Below are 16,677 nucleotides of genomic sequence, written 5' to 3' on the forward strand. Positions count from 1 at the left end.
CGACATCAACCCAGGAGATTGGGTTTTAATAAAATCCTGGAATTATAGACCATTAATACCTAAATTTGAAGGCCCCTTTCAGGTACTCCTCATCGCTAATTCAGCCGTGCGAACCAGAGAAAAAGGTTAGACTCACATTACGAGAATTAAAAGACCAGTCCCACCCCCGAGCATTGGACAAAATTCTTCAGTGTCTGGTATTGGACCAGATTCCACACCACTCTCACCCCCGGGCATTGGACAAGATTCGTCAGTGTCTCCTTCTGGTATTGGACCAGATTCTACACCACCCTCACACTCTAACTCAGGACAAGATTCAACTGCATCAGGAGTTAATTCAGCTGAGTATACTATTATAAAAGGACCAAATGACTTAAAATTGACATTCAAAAAGACTGATGAACTGCGTAAGAAAAAAGTTTAGAATCATAACATGTCTTGAAGTGTTTTAAGAAATTTGTAAAAGTTAAAAATTGTTAATAAGTAATTCTGGTTAAGTCGTCCCAACTTGGTACCAAAGACCCCAGGTTAATCTTCTCCAGAGTGCTCCCCTAGGAGGGACCAAATTAGCAGGGACAGATCAAGAGAGGTTTCACCAGAGGAGCAAGAGACTCTAAAGAACTTGGAGACTTCTTCTCAGTAAAATCCTCAAGAGGCAAGGCCGGGTGGGCAGGCTGTGCAGGATGACCCATACCGGACTCTTGGGAAGGGTAGTAGCGCTGGCTCTGATTGCTGGTGGTGCTCTGGAGAGCCCAGGAGAGCTGTGCAATGAGTACTACCAATCTTTCTATGAGAAAGAAGTAAGCTCCTTGCTGAGAGTCCACAACAATTGTGTTAACCTCTCCCAATTGATCTTTTATCAAGAGAATAAGAAAATATATTAGATGACCCGGAACACTGCCACCTTTAGGCAGCCACTCCTGGGAGAGCACCCTGTAGGAAAAACCTGGTGGTGCTTTGAACGTGATGCTACTGAAGCAAACCTGGTAAATCTGGTAAAAGGAAAAAGTATTTCTAAATATTGGGAGGGCACGACAAAAATTAATATCTTTCAGGAAACCCCTAAACACCTGTTTTGGGTCAATGGTACCACAACATCCACTGAATTGCCAAAAGACTGGTCTAGTGGTGGCATCATTAGAATTATAAAACAAACTGTCTTTATAATACACAAAGAATCTGGATCAAGTTTAAGAGTTCCTATATATGAGAATTTGAGAAAAACAAAACTGAAAGAACAATATATGTTAAACAAAATTTTGAAACTACAATCAGAATTGGAAGTAATATCTAATCAGACCGCATTGGCTCTTAATCATATTAATGACCAACTCAACCAAACCAAAACAGTAGTTTATCAAATCAAATTAATTGTGGCAGTCATTAGAAATACTTTAAACGAAATAAAAGAACTAGCATATTTACAAAATCAAAAGACTCCTACACTTGATTCCAGTTGGTGGGATAATCTATGGATTTTCAAAAAAAGTTGGAAAACTATAACCTTCACTGTGGGTACACTTGTTAGTCTGTTCTTATTTCCATGTTTAACAAAAATAGTAACATCTGCTGTACAGAATAACCTAAGAATCTCTAAAGAAATTAACCTGAAAAAACCAAAAAAGGTAATGAAGCTTAGTAAATATGATCACCCAAGTGCTGAGGAAATGTATGATCAATACAAAAAATATAGGAAATTCTATGTTAATGAGCCAAAAATTATAAGTTGATGCAAGCTTAAGCTTGATCAAAGAAAAATAGGGGGGAACTGTTATGAATAGAAAGTTGTATTTTTTTTAAGTTTCAGAGTTAAAAAAACCAAGCCAGACCGAGTCAGCCTCCTTTAGTTCCACTGCCGAAGGAAAGCTTTTCAAATACCTGTTAATGGCAGGTGATTAACTGATTGTTTCCCTGATGCTGGCTGCATACCAAGAAGATACCAAGAGAAACCCTCCAGGGTAAAGAGATGAACAGTGACACCAGAGACAACATGCAAATGAGAAACGCAGTGCACCCTGGATTGTTACAGTTTTACAGTTTTTATAAGAAAAACCCCTAAAATCACGAGCCATAAGTGACTTAAAGTGACGTCTAAAGATGGGAGCATTGTCCCGTACCTGCTTAAACCTTTTTATTTCTCACTCTAACTTGAAAAGAAACTGATTAAAGAGACCCCCCGGGTTTCTAAACCAACAAACTAAGGACTCAACGACTCTCCCGTGAGGACAGAGTCCCCAGTTCTGCCTGCAGATCAGCAGACAAAACTGCATCATCCTCCTGCTTCGTGCCACGCCTGGGAGCAGCGGCGGCGAGGGCGCAACCCGTCGATTTCTTCCCACCTGAGCTGATTCTTCTTAATAAAGGCATTAAAAAGGAGAAAGATCTCCTGCCCATTTATTTCAGTTTGTCCAGATGCCTACAAAAGAAAAATGAATGATAAGAGCACCTGGGGACACCAGGTAAAAGGTTGTCAAGTTTAGGAGGTGTTTGGCCACTCTTGACCAAGCGTCAAGGTCTCGGGGGCTGCAGCAGGGGCTGATTTATGGGGGTGACCCGGCACGGCAACTCCCAGTGTTTGCCCACCCGGTGGAGGCAGTGTAAGGTGTGGTTTGCATGGGGCGCCGCTAGTGTTATGAATAGAAAGTTGTATTTTTTTTTAAGTTTCAGAGTTAAAAAAACCAAGCCAGACCGAGTCAGACTCCTTTAGTTTCGCTGCTGAAGAAAAACCCTTAATCACCAGTTAATGGCGGGTGATTAACTGATTGTTTCCCTGATGCTAGCTGTATGCCAAGGAGATACCAAGGGAAACCCTCCAGGGTAAAGAGATGGGCAGTGACACCAGAAACAACATGCAAATGACAAATGCAGTGCACCCTGGGCTTTTACAGTTTTACAGTTTTTATAAGAAAAACCCCTAAAATCACGAGCCAATAAGTGACTTAAAGTGACGTCTAAGGATGGGAGCATTGTCCCGTACCTGCTTGAATCTTTTTATTTCTCACCCTAACCTGAAAAGAAACTGATTAAAGAGACCCCCCGGGTTTCTAAACCAACAAACCAAGGACTCAACGACTCTCCCGTGAGGACAGAGTCCCCAGTTCTGTCTGCAGACCAGCGGACAAAACTGCATCATCCTCCTCCTTCGTGCCACGCCTGGGAGCAGCGGCGGCGAGGGCGCAACCCGTCGATTTCTTCCCACCTGAGCTGATTCTTCTTAATAAAGGCATTAAAAAGGAGAAATATCTCCTGCCCATTTATTTCAGCTAGGGGTTGGGAGCTGGATTGGTTGTGCCAGGGTCCCGAAGGGCACAGGGTTGCTGGATGCGCTCACCGGCCCGGTGATGGTGCTGAGCACGGATTGCGTGGGTTTGCCTCTGAGGAGCGGGCTGGCTCAGTGGCGGAGCTGCCGGCCGTGGCTCCCAGACTGTCGGGGTCCCGAGTCCAGGATGGTAACTTCAGCCCCAGTAGGTGGGTTGAGGGAGAGAGGGCAAGAGGGAGGCAAGGCATGCCCCCAGGGTCCCTGTGCAGGTGGCTGTCTGCGAGTCACCACTCCCACTAGGGCAGGGTCCACCCTTGCCAGGGCTGCTGTGGTCCTGTGGCGGCAGCAGGGGAAGGGTGAAGGACACAGTAGAAAACACTGCTGTGAAAAGAGGAAGAGGGGCCAGCACAAGAGATAAAATCAAGGCAGAGATAGCCTTAATCTCTTGCTGGCTCTCCAAACATCGAAAAGTTGTTTATTTTTAAAGCAAAAATTCTTTTTTCTTTCTGTTTCTTTCTTTTCTTATTTATTGCTGTTAGGAGGGGAGGCTTTTGGTCTGAGGAATGGGTCTGTGATACTAAAACAAGTAAATATTGCCAGAGGGTAAAAAGCAATAGATGTGATTCATCTTGTGTTAAAATTGGCCTGGCCTTTCATGTTTAACTAATTGTGGCTCACAGAAAGAAGAATTTACCTCTGCAGCTGTTAGCATAGCTGGATACAAGAAGATGAGGCGGCTGTGGAAAAAAGCTTTTTCCTAAACCCAGAAAGTTTTGGGGAATGTTGATGGCAAATGCTGATGTAGTATTTTCTTCCTCTTGTCATTGTTCCTGAGCTATTAAGAAGTCTTTTTCAGGTACTACTGAGGCAGCTATCTGAAAAAGGGAAAGAGGGTGGATTAATGCCAGCAGAATCAAAGGACCTGTGAAGGAACCTGAGGAATGGACTATCACATCTAAACCGGGTAATACCAAATTGACTTTCAAATGGGGACTGAATGGTAATGAACTGGGAGGATCCAAATGATCCAAGGAATGTACAAAGAATCACATCTAATTGGGACATAAGGCCAAGCTTACATCAGTGGTTTCAAGTACCGCCTGGATAAATCCTGAGAGCCTCTGACACCTCCTTGGGGAGCGTCCTGGATTAGGGCAAATCTGGAAGAAAACCTCCAAAGGGCCCCCCCCAGAAAGCAAACCCACACAGCCCCTCCCCCCTACCGGTTCGGGAAGGATTCCTCGGAAAGAAGCAGAAAGAACCTGTTTATTTAACAGGTAAAACACCCCCCAGCACACAAAATGAACAATACCAGATGACAACACTCTTTCACCAATCTGAAAAGGATGACAAATTCAGAAAGTCTTTCCTGGGAGTGGTCGCTCTGTTGTCGCCCCCTCTGGCGCTGGGGATAGCTGCTGCAGCCACAAGATGCAAACTCTTGGTGTTTCCCAGGTCCCAGTCTGGAGCAGGTTTGAATGGTTCCAAAAAGGAAAAGAAAAAAACAGTCCAAGGAAAAATTTGGACTGCTTAGCTAAATTAACTAACAAACAGAAGCAAAAAGCAAAAGCAAAGCAGGAGCACAGCAGAAGCAAGAGCAAGAGCAAAGCAAAAAGCAAAGCCAAAAAGCAAAAGCCCCACTATGTACTGCCCCATCTCTCTCTGTCCCGCCAGCTGTGGGGCAGCAGGCTGATAACAAACTAAAACAAACCTTGCTCTTCAGAGCCAGTCTTGAAGGCACGGAACATAATATCCAGCATTAACAGAACACATGATTGGGGATACAAGCATCATAACCTCACCCTAGGGCAAAGAGGAATACTTCCACTTCAAACAGGAGGATCAGGACTAGTTTCCATCAGAGAATTCTCATATTCTGGCCTTAGTCTGTGACTTATATAAAGAAGAGGAAGAATTACAATTTCCATCAGTGCCATACTGTATACTTTGTTTTATTCATCCCAATACTGGACACGCTAACTGGGTTATATGTAAATGTTTAAATTGTTGGAAAAATTGATATTTTAGTTCACAAAATCAACGCTCTTGTTGTAGGAAGTGTCAAGTACCAAATCTGTCCCCTATCCAGATAGAACTAAGAACAGCTGAAATAATAATTTTGTTTTGTGGATGGAAATTATTAGTGCCTGTTGAATGGGAGATACCTGAGGAACGGTGGGAAACTACGGTTAAAGAGTGTCAAAAAAACCAATTTGCCTGGAAATTAGCAAAAAGGAAGTGACAAGGAAAGAAGAGGGCAAGCCTGGGTTGACCACTGTATTCATCATTGAGAAGATCATATACACCTGCTATGGGTTGCAACCCCATAGGCAGGGAAGGTGGGAGTATAAGCCATACCAGACCTCTGTTATTCCTGTTTCTGTCACTCATTTGTTGTCTTTTCCCTTTTGGGATACCAGCAAAATTGTGTCACAAATGCTACCAAAAGCATTACATGGAAAGAAACCAAAGTTCCTTTTTTATTACACATACCCATGTCAGCAGTCAGTTATAACTCATCCAAATTAAGTACCTGTAGGCAAAACAGGGAAAAATATTGGATTGCAAGAAACTTAGGAAAAAGTGGTAGTAGACTGGGAATTGAATGTCCAAAAGGAGAGAGATGGATTTGGTTTACATTTGATCTTAGGGATATAGTCCAAGATTCAGTAAAAGAACAATTAGTAAACAAAAAGGTAAAACCAGCACAGCAATCTCTCTGTATTGGCCCCAAATTATATGCTGAACTGTATTATCAGATTCCAAGTAGTTATAGAGATGATAGCAAACAAAGCTGCTCAGGCATTGGAATTAATATCAAGTCAGCAAAGCCAAACAAAAACTGTAGTGTATCAGAATAGGCTGGCTTTAGACTATTTATTGGCTAAAGAAGGGGGTGTTTGTGGAAAGTTTAATATATCAGATTGTTGAAAATAGATGACAACAGTGATGTCATCCTGGAAAAAGCAAAAGATATCAGAAAAATAACCCAGGTACTGGTCCAAAATCAAGAAACAATGTTAAAAACTATCTGGTGAGGTAATGTATTGGAGATAGAATGGTGGAAGAAATTAGGCTTCTTCCTTTTATGTGTTACAACTGTTTTGATGTTTCTTCCCTGTTTTATTTGGCTAATTACCAGTATAATCCAAAGAATTCAAGTGGACAAGAAATATTGCTCAAGCCAAATGATTTATAAAGAATAAGAGGGGGGATTGTTATAGATACATATTATAATATTGGCTTTTCGCAAATCTTAAAATGGATTTTATATGTGTGGAGTTAAAATAATTTTGCTATAAAGATATCGGTTTTATTTCTGTTTTTAATTAAGCTTAGTGAAATGTAGCAGCGTGTGGCTACAGTGACAATCGTGTCCAGGGATGCCATGACCCAACAGCAGGGGAAACAGATGAGACAAGTCTCTTTGTTGTTTAGCATGAGAGTCCATTTTATTTCCCACACCCCCCACCCGGTGCCGGGGCGGGGGGGAACACAGGAGGCGGAGGTCCAGTAGCCTGAGCAAAGCTCAGCGGGCCAGAGAGGAAGCAGAACCTAGGGCCATGGGGTTTTATCAGGTATCCCGTGGGAGGAGTCTTAAAATCAGATTACAGCCTCCTCAGAATGGGAAGGCTCTACAATTCCTCAATTTATAAATTGGTTAAAACAAGGCAATTCTCAGGAATATGACTTAATGGTTTACAAAACTAAAATGAACATTATTAAGCTGAATTAACAGTAATAGAAAAGCATTTGAGACTTAATTACAGAGGATAAAGTAACAGAAATGATGAATAGTAACAGAATTAAACGAATACATTTTTGCTTAGTGGGTTAATAGTTCATTCTCCTTTGGCTTTTGATCTTCTCACCAGAAGGGGTGCTGTTCTTGGTCTCCTCTGTCACGAGCGGCACGGTCCTTAGTGTTTGATCTCTGCTTTAGTACTGGTGTTGTAGGTGTTTTCCTGTTGGATTCTGATGATGGTGACTGTGAAGCAAGGAAGGGTGAAATCAGCAGTGGGACAGCTTGCAGCACATGGCTGGGCTCTGCCCTTTTCAAGGCTGCCCTGCTCTGCTCCACTCCACCCCGTCCCGTCCCGCCGCCACTGCCTCGCGTCTCCTGCAGGCACAGCGGGGCCCTGCCCTGTCTCAGGGCTCACCAGCCCTGCCTCACCTCACACAGCCCTGTGGGCCGGGGATGGAGCCAGCCGCAGCCACGCAGCAGGAAGGGGGAAGGTAGTTGAGGGGTGAAATAAACAGGGCAGGAGATCTTTCTCCTTTTTAATGCCTTTATTAAAAAAGAATCAGCTCAGGTGGGGAGAAACCGACGGGTCGTGCCCATACCACCGTTGCTCCCAGGAGTGGCACGGAGGAGGAGGATGATGCAGCTGTGTCCGTTGGTCTGCAGGCAGAGATGGGGCTTCCATCCTCACGGGAGATTAGGAGATTCCTCTTTTTCAGTCTAACATTTCAGGTCCTCTCTAGTTAACATCTTTTCAGGTTAGGGTGAGAAGTAAAAAGTATCTTAGCATATACTGGACTAAGTTCCTCACCTTTAGACATCACTTAGGTCTTTTAATTCTATGCTGGCTCATTGTTTTTAGGGTTTTTTTCCTGGAAAATTGCAAAATCTGGTGAAATGCATTCTCATCTGCATACCAGCTCTGATGTCACACCCTTCCCCTGCTACTTGCAGGGGTCGGATGTCACTCCCTGGCAAGCAGCAGGGGGGACATTGGCCAATCACCAACCATTAACAGGTAATTTAAGAAGAACTCTCAACAATAGGTGACTGTAACATGAAGCTAACTTAACTGGTTCAACTTGTTTTAACTCTGCAACCTTAAAAAAAATAGATAACTTTTTACTCATAACAAGGAGGAAGGGCAGGCACGGGACCAGAAAAGAAGGACTCAGCGGGAGAGGATCTCAAAACTGCATGGTTGTGCCATTTTGAGAAAGAGCGCCTGGAATGGAGTGGCCATTGCCTTCCCAGGCAGGGAACAGGGGATATGGAAAGAGATGGGGGTGAAAGAAGACACAGGGTGGCGAGAGGATGGTAGCACTCCCACATCAACTCCGGATGGTTTCTGACCTTGTCCTCCTTCAGGGAAAGGGGGGATGGGGTGGCAGACGGGCAGAAAGTGACAGAGAAGACAGTAGCAACTCCAAATCATCATGACAGTTTTCACTCCTTGCCACACTCTTAGGAACAAAGGATAAGGAAAGATACAGGCAGCTTCACAGAAACTGAAAAACGTGAGGGTTCACAGGAGGGAGGACCACTGATTTAGGGCACCAACACTCTGCATGCAAATTGTCTATAACCATTCATAAATAGCCACTCGGGATTTACCGTCCATAAACTGCAGCAGACGTGTCAGTAGAGTTGGTAAGAGTCCCAAGCATGGTCCTTTTTGCAGGCAGATTAGCTGCTTGTAGCTCTTAAAACTTCCATCCCATGAAGAATGAAAGGACTTGTGCTCTGTCGTGGTTTGGCCCGGAAGTGAGTTTCTGGAAAAGTTGAGGTCAAACCAATCAGTGGCCAGATTTGAAATTGGCACCTGGTGTGGCCACTGGGGACCTGGATATGCCTCTGAGAACACACAGGGGTTAAAAGCAGAGGATTCCCAGAGAACTTCCTCTTTGGGAATCCGGTGTCAGTGAGTGGAGTCTGAACCTCTCCCCTGCCCAGCTGCCTCTGGGTGGGGGAGGGGGAGGCCATGCGGCCTTGAGGGAAGGGAGGCCGGAGCCCCTGTAAAAGGCAGGGGTGGAGGAGGGCTGAGATGGTTTGGGCAGCCCCCCCCCCCCCCCACCCCGGAGAGAATGATAGACTGTGCTGGCTTGGAATTTGATATCTCGTGCCGGCACCACGGCAAGGAGGAGAAAGGTGGGGGGCAAAGTGCCCAGATGCTGGGAGACCGGGCTGAGCTTTTAACTCTTTTAGTATTGAAACAATGGAAGTTGAAAAAACACTGATCCTCCCCAGCTGAGAGTTTAGAGGGGACGGAGGATGGGAAAGAAGAGAGGGTTTGAGTAGTTGAAGAAAATGCCAGCAGATGAGAGTGCCCTAGATGGAGGGGATAGTTGGAGTGGCTTTGGCTGGACTTTTCTCTTACATAGCCACGGGCGAAACCAATTTCTTCCGAGACTGCACCTTGGGGGAGGCAATTGGCCAGAAGCCAGGAATGATAAGGCCAAGAGGAGAAGTAGAGAGAACAGAGACCGAGGGGGAGGGTGTGGTGGACCCCTCTGCCTTCAGCGAAGGATCTCTGTTCCTGAGACCCAGGCCCCAGGGGAGTAAAAATATGGAGGGGACAGGTGTCCCAAAAGGTGAGAGTCGGCTGTTATGAATAGAAAGTTGTATTTTTTTTTAAGTTTCAGAGTTAAAAAAAAAAAAAACAAGTTAGACCAGTCAGACTTCTTTGGTTTCGCTGCCAAAGAAAAAGTTTTTAATAACCCGTTAATGGCCGATGATTAACTATTGTTTCCCTGATGCTGGCCGCTTGCCAAGAAGACACCAAGGTAAAGAGAATGGGCAGTGACACCAGAGCCAGCATGCAAATGAGAAATGCATTGCACCCTGGGTTTTTACAGTTTTACAGTTTTTACAAGAAAAACCCCTAAAATCATGAGCCAACAAGTGACTTAAGTGACGTCTAAGAATGAGAGCATTGTCCCGTACCTGCTTGGACCTTTTTGTTTCTCACCCTAACCTGAAAAGATACTGATTAAAGAGACCCCCCGGGTTTTTAAACAAACAAGCTAGGACTCTACGACTCTCCCGTGAGGACAGAGTCTCCAGCTCTGTCTGCAGACCAGTGGACAAAGCTGCATCATCCTCCTACTTCGTGCCACGCCTGGGAGGAACGGCGGTGTGGGCGCAACCCGTCGATTTCTCCCCACCTGAGCTGATTCTTCTTAATAAAGGCATTAAAAAGGAGAAAGATCTCCTGCCCATTTATTTCAGCGGCCACTTCTTGGAACTGGGCGATGCATTCTTAAAAGGACCTAAGGAGTAGTTTGGATCCATGGCCGGTGGTGAGAGCGCTGGACATGGAAGGAAGATGGTCACCACGGCAGATTCTCTCCGGGTGGCTGCCGCGTGTGACACAGAAGCACAGGAGGTTCCACTGTGTTTCCGGGGAAGGCCTATGGTGCAAGAGGGAGACTCCTCTCTCCTGATGAACTGGGGAGCTTGTGTGAAGGACTGAGATTTGAATGTTAGAGGACTGGGGGGAGGAGGAGTGTTTTGGGAGTGTTCCATTGTGGATTGTTGTGTGTGGTTTTTTTTTTCTTTTTTTTTCCCCCTTATGTTTCTGTGTTGTAGATTATTAAAGTGTTGTGTTTTTCCCTCCATCCCCAAGTTGGAGCCTGCTTTGTTCTGTTTCCGGGTCACATCTCACAGTAACCATTTTGGAAATACACCTTTCATGGGGGCCCTGGCATTGTGCCAGGGTCAAACCATGACAGCTCTGATGTCAGTTTCATCTCTTGTTGTGTTGCACTAAATAGTTTAATTAGTTGTTGTTTTGCACTGGATGATTGGAAATTTGCACAGAGTAGTCTTTATATTGCACTGAACAGCTTATGTTATATCACGTGGTTTGTTATCCCTTTCCCCATCACATGGTCTTTCCCTCATCCACCCCAGTACCCCCTGGTGGTCTCTTCCTGGGTTACCCCTCCCCTTGCCACTCCTCACTGGTATCCCATTAGCTGTGGACCTCTTCCTCTGTCCCCATTCCCTAGGGTATAAAAGTCCCCTGCCACCAGGGAACACCCTCTTTCTCCCATGTGTTTGTCCACCTGGTGTGTCTCTTGGAATAAAGAGAGAACATTACGATGTGGGGAAGAGCGCTTCTCAATCTTTTACTTTTTGTCTATGAATTATCGTGTGGGCAAGGGTCTATAGCTAGCTGGAGTGGACCCCAACAGCCCATCAGAATCTCTTGGTCCCTGTAAGCTGGTCCCCTTACCGGATGTTTTCCTCCCCGTAAGCATTTTACTTCCATGGAAGATGGGGGTCCCGCAGGGTGTATCAATCTGCGGGTGACTCACAGGGGTGCTGGTCGGCCTGTCCTCACTGGCTGCCTGCATTCTCCACTATTTGTAGCAGCATGTGGCTACAGTGACAATCATGTCCAGGGAGGCCACAACCCAATGGCAGGGGAAACAGACGAGACACGAGACAAGTCTCTTTGTTGTTTAGCATGAGAGTCCATTTTATTCCCCCCCCCCCCCCCCCCCCCCCCCGTGCCGGGGGAGGGGGGGGGCACAGGAGTCAGAGGCCTGGGAGCCTGAGCAAAGCTCAGAGAGCCAGAAAGCAGAGAGGAAGCAGACCCAGGGCCGTGGGGTTTTATCAGGTATTCCGTGGGAGAAGTCTTAAGATCAGATTACAGCCTCCTCAGAACGGGAAGGCTCTACAGTGAAATAGCTGATATAAGTATACTTGTGTTAAAATGCCTGCTTGGATGGGATAACATCCAATGAACATATGAAGAGGACACCTACAGTTATGCCAACTGTCAGCACCCACTGTCTGAAGACAATGTGGGCTGGGGCCTAAAACTGAAGGTGATGATAAAAAATTACTAAAACCACAGCCAAGGAATACACATGCTCTAAAAAGGTGGACCCAAGGAGGAGCCATGCTAAACAGTTCTTGGAACATGTAAATTAGTTTGGGAAAAAGTTTACTATGCCTAAGAGTCTATGAATATGCAACAGACTGATGTAAGGGAAAAGGTATTTAAAGGGTATCTTCAAAGGTAATGGTGTGGTCTTGGCTGAGTGCCAAGATGCTCCCAGCCATAATAACCTTTGCTCTATGGTCCTCGTCTCCTACTGTCCTTTATTAAACTTATTAAATTTTCACAGGAGAGTGAACGTGTTTTTCACATGTGAACTAGTAGTAATGTTAAATAGATGTTATGTAATGGTTCACAGTCACCAGGAAATATCAGGTTCTTATTAGGAAACTGAGGGAACGACTTGGATAATACCACTGTGGATTTTTTTCCCAAGAAAATGAGAAACCTTAATTTTTTTTTGTTACACTTTGTAAGTGTGACTTCTCATAAAGTATGTTGTAATCTTTTTAAAGTGATTTGGTATGCAAAATTCAACTGGAAAAGTAATCTGAAACTTTGGCTGAAATCGCAGCTGAATGATGCTGCCCAACAGGAGGCATATGCAGAGATGTATGCAGGGCTGAAATCACAAGATGTAGGGTGGAATACCTGAATTAGAATGACTAGAAATTACTTGGATGAAAAAGTTATGAAACTTAAGACAGAAATCTTTATTGTGAAAAAGAAATCTGCAAAGGAATAGGCAACTGCAGGCTTTAACACTTGCAAAATTATAACTTCAATGGTACCGTGTTAAAAAAGTGTGTGTATATAAATGCTTATATTTTAATGAAATGTGTATTGCATATGTATATTGATCAATATATTGGAAGGCGTATAACTGAGAAGTTGAAAGACACTAGTACAAAGGAAACTTCTATTTCCTTTCCATCTGTGAAAAACGCCAATCACTTGTTTTTAAAATTTTAAAAGTTTAATAGTAATAAAAATGGTTATAAAGATAGTAATAATATTAGAGTAATAAAAATTTGGACAATTAGGGTTAGGACAATATGAGACAATAAACACAAAGAGTTATGGATGGTCCGGGTACCTTTTCTGGGCAAAATAAGCCCAAAAAAGGACCCACATTAACAAAGGATTAACATTTAAAAGCAATAGCCTGTTGCATATCCATACATCTCACACATGATGCATAAATTCCATTCAAACAAAGGATTCTGTCTGGTCAGTGTCAACTTTTTCCTCTTAATCCTGAAGGCATCTTCAGGGCTGAGTGAGGCAGGAAGAAGGTAGTTTCTTCTGATAAGGGAGTAATAAATTCTTATTCTCTGAAAGATTTAGGTGTCCTGTGGCTGCTATTTTGGTGCAAGTGCCTCATTCCTCTCTTAAAAAAAATCCCACATAGATAGCTTCTATTTTAACTACAAAACTACATTTACCATACTATTAAAATGTTAATACAGCACTACTAATAAATACAACATAATACATATAGTAAATATCTGCGTAGAGCCATATAATATGCACTTTTCACATTGTCCAAATGCTATGGTACGGTGGTCCAGTTGTGAACAATTTTTCATAAAAACAAGATGAGGACAGTATAGAGATATCATTTATGTATGCCAAATTGACTGTGGTTCTTGTGGCAGAGTAAGTTCTTCTATAGAAGACTTGTGTCGAGCCCTCTCCTGAAGTACTCTTGAATATTGTGAAAGGAATGAGGGACTTGTCTTTACAAACAAACTGTGGGTCTGCTGGTAGATAAAACTAGCACTGAGAGATAAAAGAAACAAGGGGAAGGATTCCACTGATTGATGAGTGGATTAAGAGTGATTTGTCTTTACGAACAAACTGTGGGTCTGCTGATAAATTAAATTGGATACTGAGAGATGAAAGAAACAATGGGAAGAACCATAAATTCCATAGGAATTACACTGAGTGACACAAGGAAAAGAAAAAATGAGGGGGGAGTATACATTAGAAGGGAGTCTTAGGTATTAGGCGTCTCAGAAAGTCTGTACCTCTCAACTACCTCAGCCAATGGGGAAAGAGAAAGGAAAATGCGGTTGGGAAATTAGGATAAAAAGGAGGCTGCATCCTCCAAAAACTTGGGAGACCCCAGGGGAAATGCCCCATGGCCTCTCCCTTTATTTGAATAAAGTTACAAGACTCCTTTGTCTCCTTTTTGGACATAAACCTCTGGTGTTGGTGGATTAATTTTCCTGACAATAGCTTCAGAATTTGGGCTTTTGTTTTTCTAAGCATTTTCTTCACACAATTGCTGCTTTCCTCACAGAAAAGCACTCTGACTGAGAGTGAACCACAGAAGTTGGAAAGTTATTAATTTTCCTATGCAGAATCCTTTTTCTATTGTATATGATTAGGATAAGAAAGGACAAGAGGTACAGTACTATTTAGTTCCTATGCAAAGCTAATATTGGCAAAGATGTTTGGCATCTTAAGTTGCTATACTTTACACTCAGCTGTGTGGTGGGTTTGACCTTGGCTGGATGCCAGGTGCTCACCAAAGTTGCTCTATCACTTCCCTCCTCAGCTGGACAGGGGAGAGAAAATATAATGAAAGACTCATGAGTCTTTCATTATATTTTCAGACAAGGAGAGATCACTTAGTAATTACCATCACTGGCTCAACAGACTTGTGAAAAATGCCAATCACTTGTTTTTGAAATTTTAAAAATTTAATAGTAATAAAATGGTTATAAAAATAGTAATATAATTAAAATAATAAAATTTGAACATTTGAGGTTAGGACAATATGAGACAATAAAAACAAAGAGATACCGGGTACCTTTTTCAGGGCAACACAAGCCTGAAAAAGGACACGCGTTAACCCTTAAAAACAATTGTCTGTTGCATATTCATACATCTCATACATGATGCATAAATTCCATTCAAACACAGGATTCTGTCTGGTCACTGTCAACTTCTTTCTCTTAATCCTCATGCAGTCTTCCAGTCTGAGCGAGGTGGGAAGAAGTTAGTTTTCTGCTGATAAGGGAGCAATAAATTCCCTTTCTCTGAAAGATTTAGGTGTCCTGTGGCTCCTATCTGGCGCGAGTCCTTTCTTAAACAAATATCTTGCATAGCATAGTTTCTATTTTAACATTATGTTATAACCTAAAACTATATTTACGAAAATGAATACAGCATAACTTTCTAACATACACATACAATATTCATTTTAATACTTGTGAAAAGCCAATCATAAAATACACATTTTTCACAGACTCAACTTCAGGAAATTAATTTATTATCAATGACTATTACCAATTAACAACAGAGTGGGATAATGAGAAATAAGAACAAATCTTAAAACAACTTACCCCCCACCCCTCCCTTCTTCCCAGGCTAAATTTCACTCCTGATACCTCTCCCCTGCCCCCTCCCCCAGGAGGGCGGGGAGATGTGGAATGGGTGTTGCAGTCAGTTACTATCACACTTCTCTGCTGCTTCTTCCTCCTCATGTTCTTTCCTTGCTTCAGTGCGGGGTCCCACCCACAGGAGACAGTTCTCCACAAACTTCTCCACTGTGGGGCCTTTCCACAGGCTGCAATTCTTCATTAACTCCTCTAGCATGGACTCTCCATGAGGTCACAGGTCCTTTGGGTGCATCCACCTGTTAGCAAATGGGTTATATTTCTTTAAAAAGGAGCCTAGGCAGCAGTGAGAGGAAATTGCTGAAAGGAGAATTAATCCATTAAATAGGTAACAGATGATGGAAAAGATCTGGGTGATGTCCATGTGATAGAAAAACAAATTAAAAGTTTAGGGCCACATGGTGCCCTCTTCCTTTCCCCATTGGCTGAGGTACTAGGAAGGTACAGCCTTTCCAAATTACCTATCACATAGCCCCCCCCCCCCCCCCCCCCCCCCCCTTTGATCCTGTTATTTTCACCCAAAGTTCAGAAACAGACTTGTGCGGACCGTCAGACTGTCGGGGTTCTGTAACAAACCTGGGGCTTGAAGTTGGTAGAGACATTAAGACCCATTTCAAAGACGTTAACACCCATACCCACACCCATGGAATTGTTTGGAAAGACATTAGCACACATCTTCTCTATCACTACTGTTATGAGTAGAAAAGTTGTCCATTTTTTTTAAGTTGCAGAGTTAACAAGTTAAACCAATTGGTGTTGTTAATAAGCTCCTAACAACAGGTAATTACAACATGAAGTTTTCTTCAATTACCTGTTAATGGTTAGAAATCAGCTCAATTGTTCCCCTGCTGCTTCCTGGAGGATGAAGCTGCAGGTGGGGGGGTGGGGGGGGTGACATCAGAGCTGGTATGCAAATGAGGAAGCCCCTCACCAAATCTTGCAAGAAAAACCCCTAAAACAACATGCCAACATGGAATTAAGAGATCTAAGTGATGTCTAAAGGTGTAGAACTTAATCCCACGTCTGCTAAGATCCTTTTTACCTCTCACTCTAACCTAAAAGGATGTCGGCTAGAAAGAGGACCTTGAATGTCAGACTGAAGAGGCAGAATCTCCTATTGCTCTTGTGAGGACGGAAGTCCTAGCTCTGCCTGCATATCAGCGGATACAGCCGCATTCTTTCTCCTCCTCCTCCGTGCCACTCCTGGGAGCAGTGGCAGTGTGGGTGTGACCCGTTGTTTCTCCCCACCTGAGCTGATTTTTTTAATAAAGGCATTAAGAAAGGAGAAAGATCTCCTGACCTATTTATTTCACTACTGTGGTGCGTTGTAGGTTTGCAGGAAAGAATGAGAAACTGACTCTATTTTTGCAATATGGGTCCACGGGTACAGGTGCGGTGTGACTGTAGGTGTGATACGGGA

The 16,677-nt window shown here is 43.5% G+C and overlaps 1 long non-coding RNA gene across 2 annotated transcripts; it reads right to left on the reverse strand.

The window, feature by feature from the left end:
- Window positions 1-6,703: 6,703 nt before the first annotated feature.
- LOC135289138 (uncharacterized) lies at window positions 6,704-8,950 on the reverse strand. 2 transcript variants are annotated; one of them, XR_010351936.1, is made up of 3 exons: window positions 8,868-8,950; window positions 8,616-8,773; window positions 6,704-7,247 (listed from the first exon to the last, which is right to left on the reverse strand). It is a non-coding gene; the product is annotated as an uncharacterized LOC135289138 (long non-coding RNA). The 2 variants fall into 2 exon arrangements; XR_010351937.1 differs by adding an exon at window positions 7,604-7,751 and having other exon boundaries at window positions 8,616-8,907.
- Between the last annotated feature and the right edge of the window lie 7,727 nt (window positions 8,951-16,677).

The sequence above is a fragment of the Passer domesticus genome, chromosome W (genome assembly GCF_036417665.1).
Source record: "Passer domesticus isolate bPasDom1 chromosome W, bPasDom1.hap1, whole genome shotgun sequence".
Classification (NCBI taxonomy): Eukaryota; Metazoa; Chordata; class Aves; order Passeriformes; family Passeridae; genus Passer; species Passer domesticus.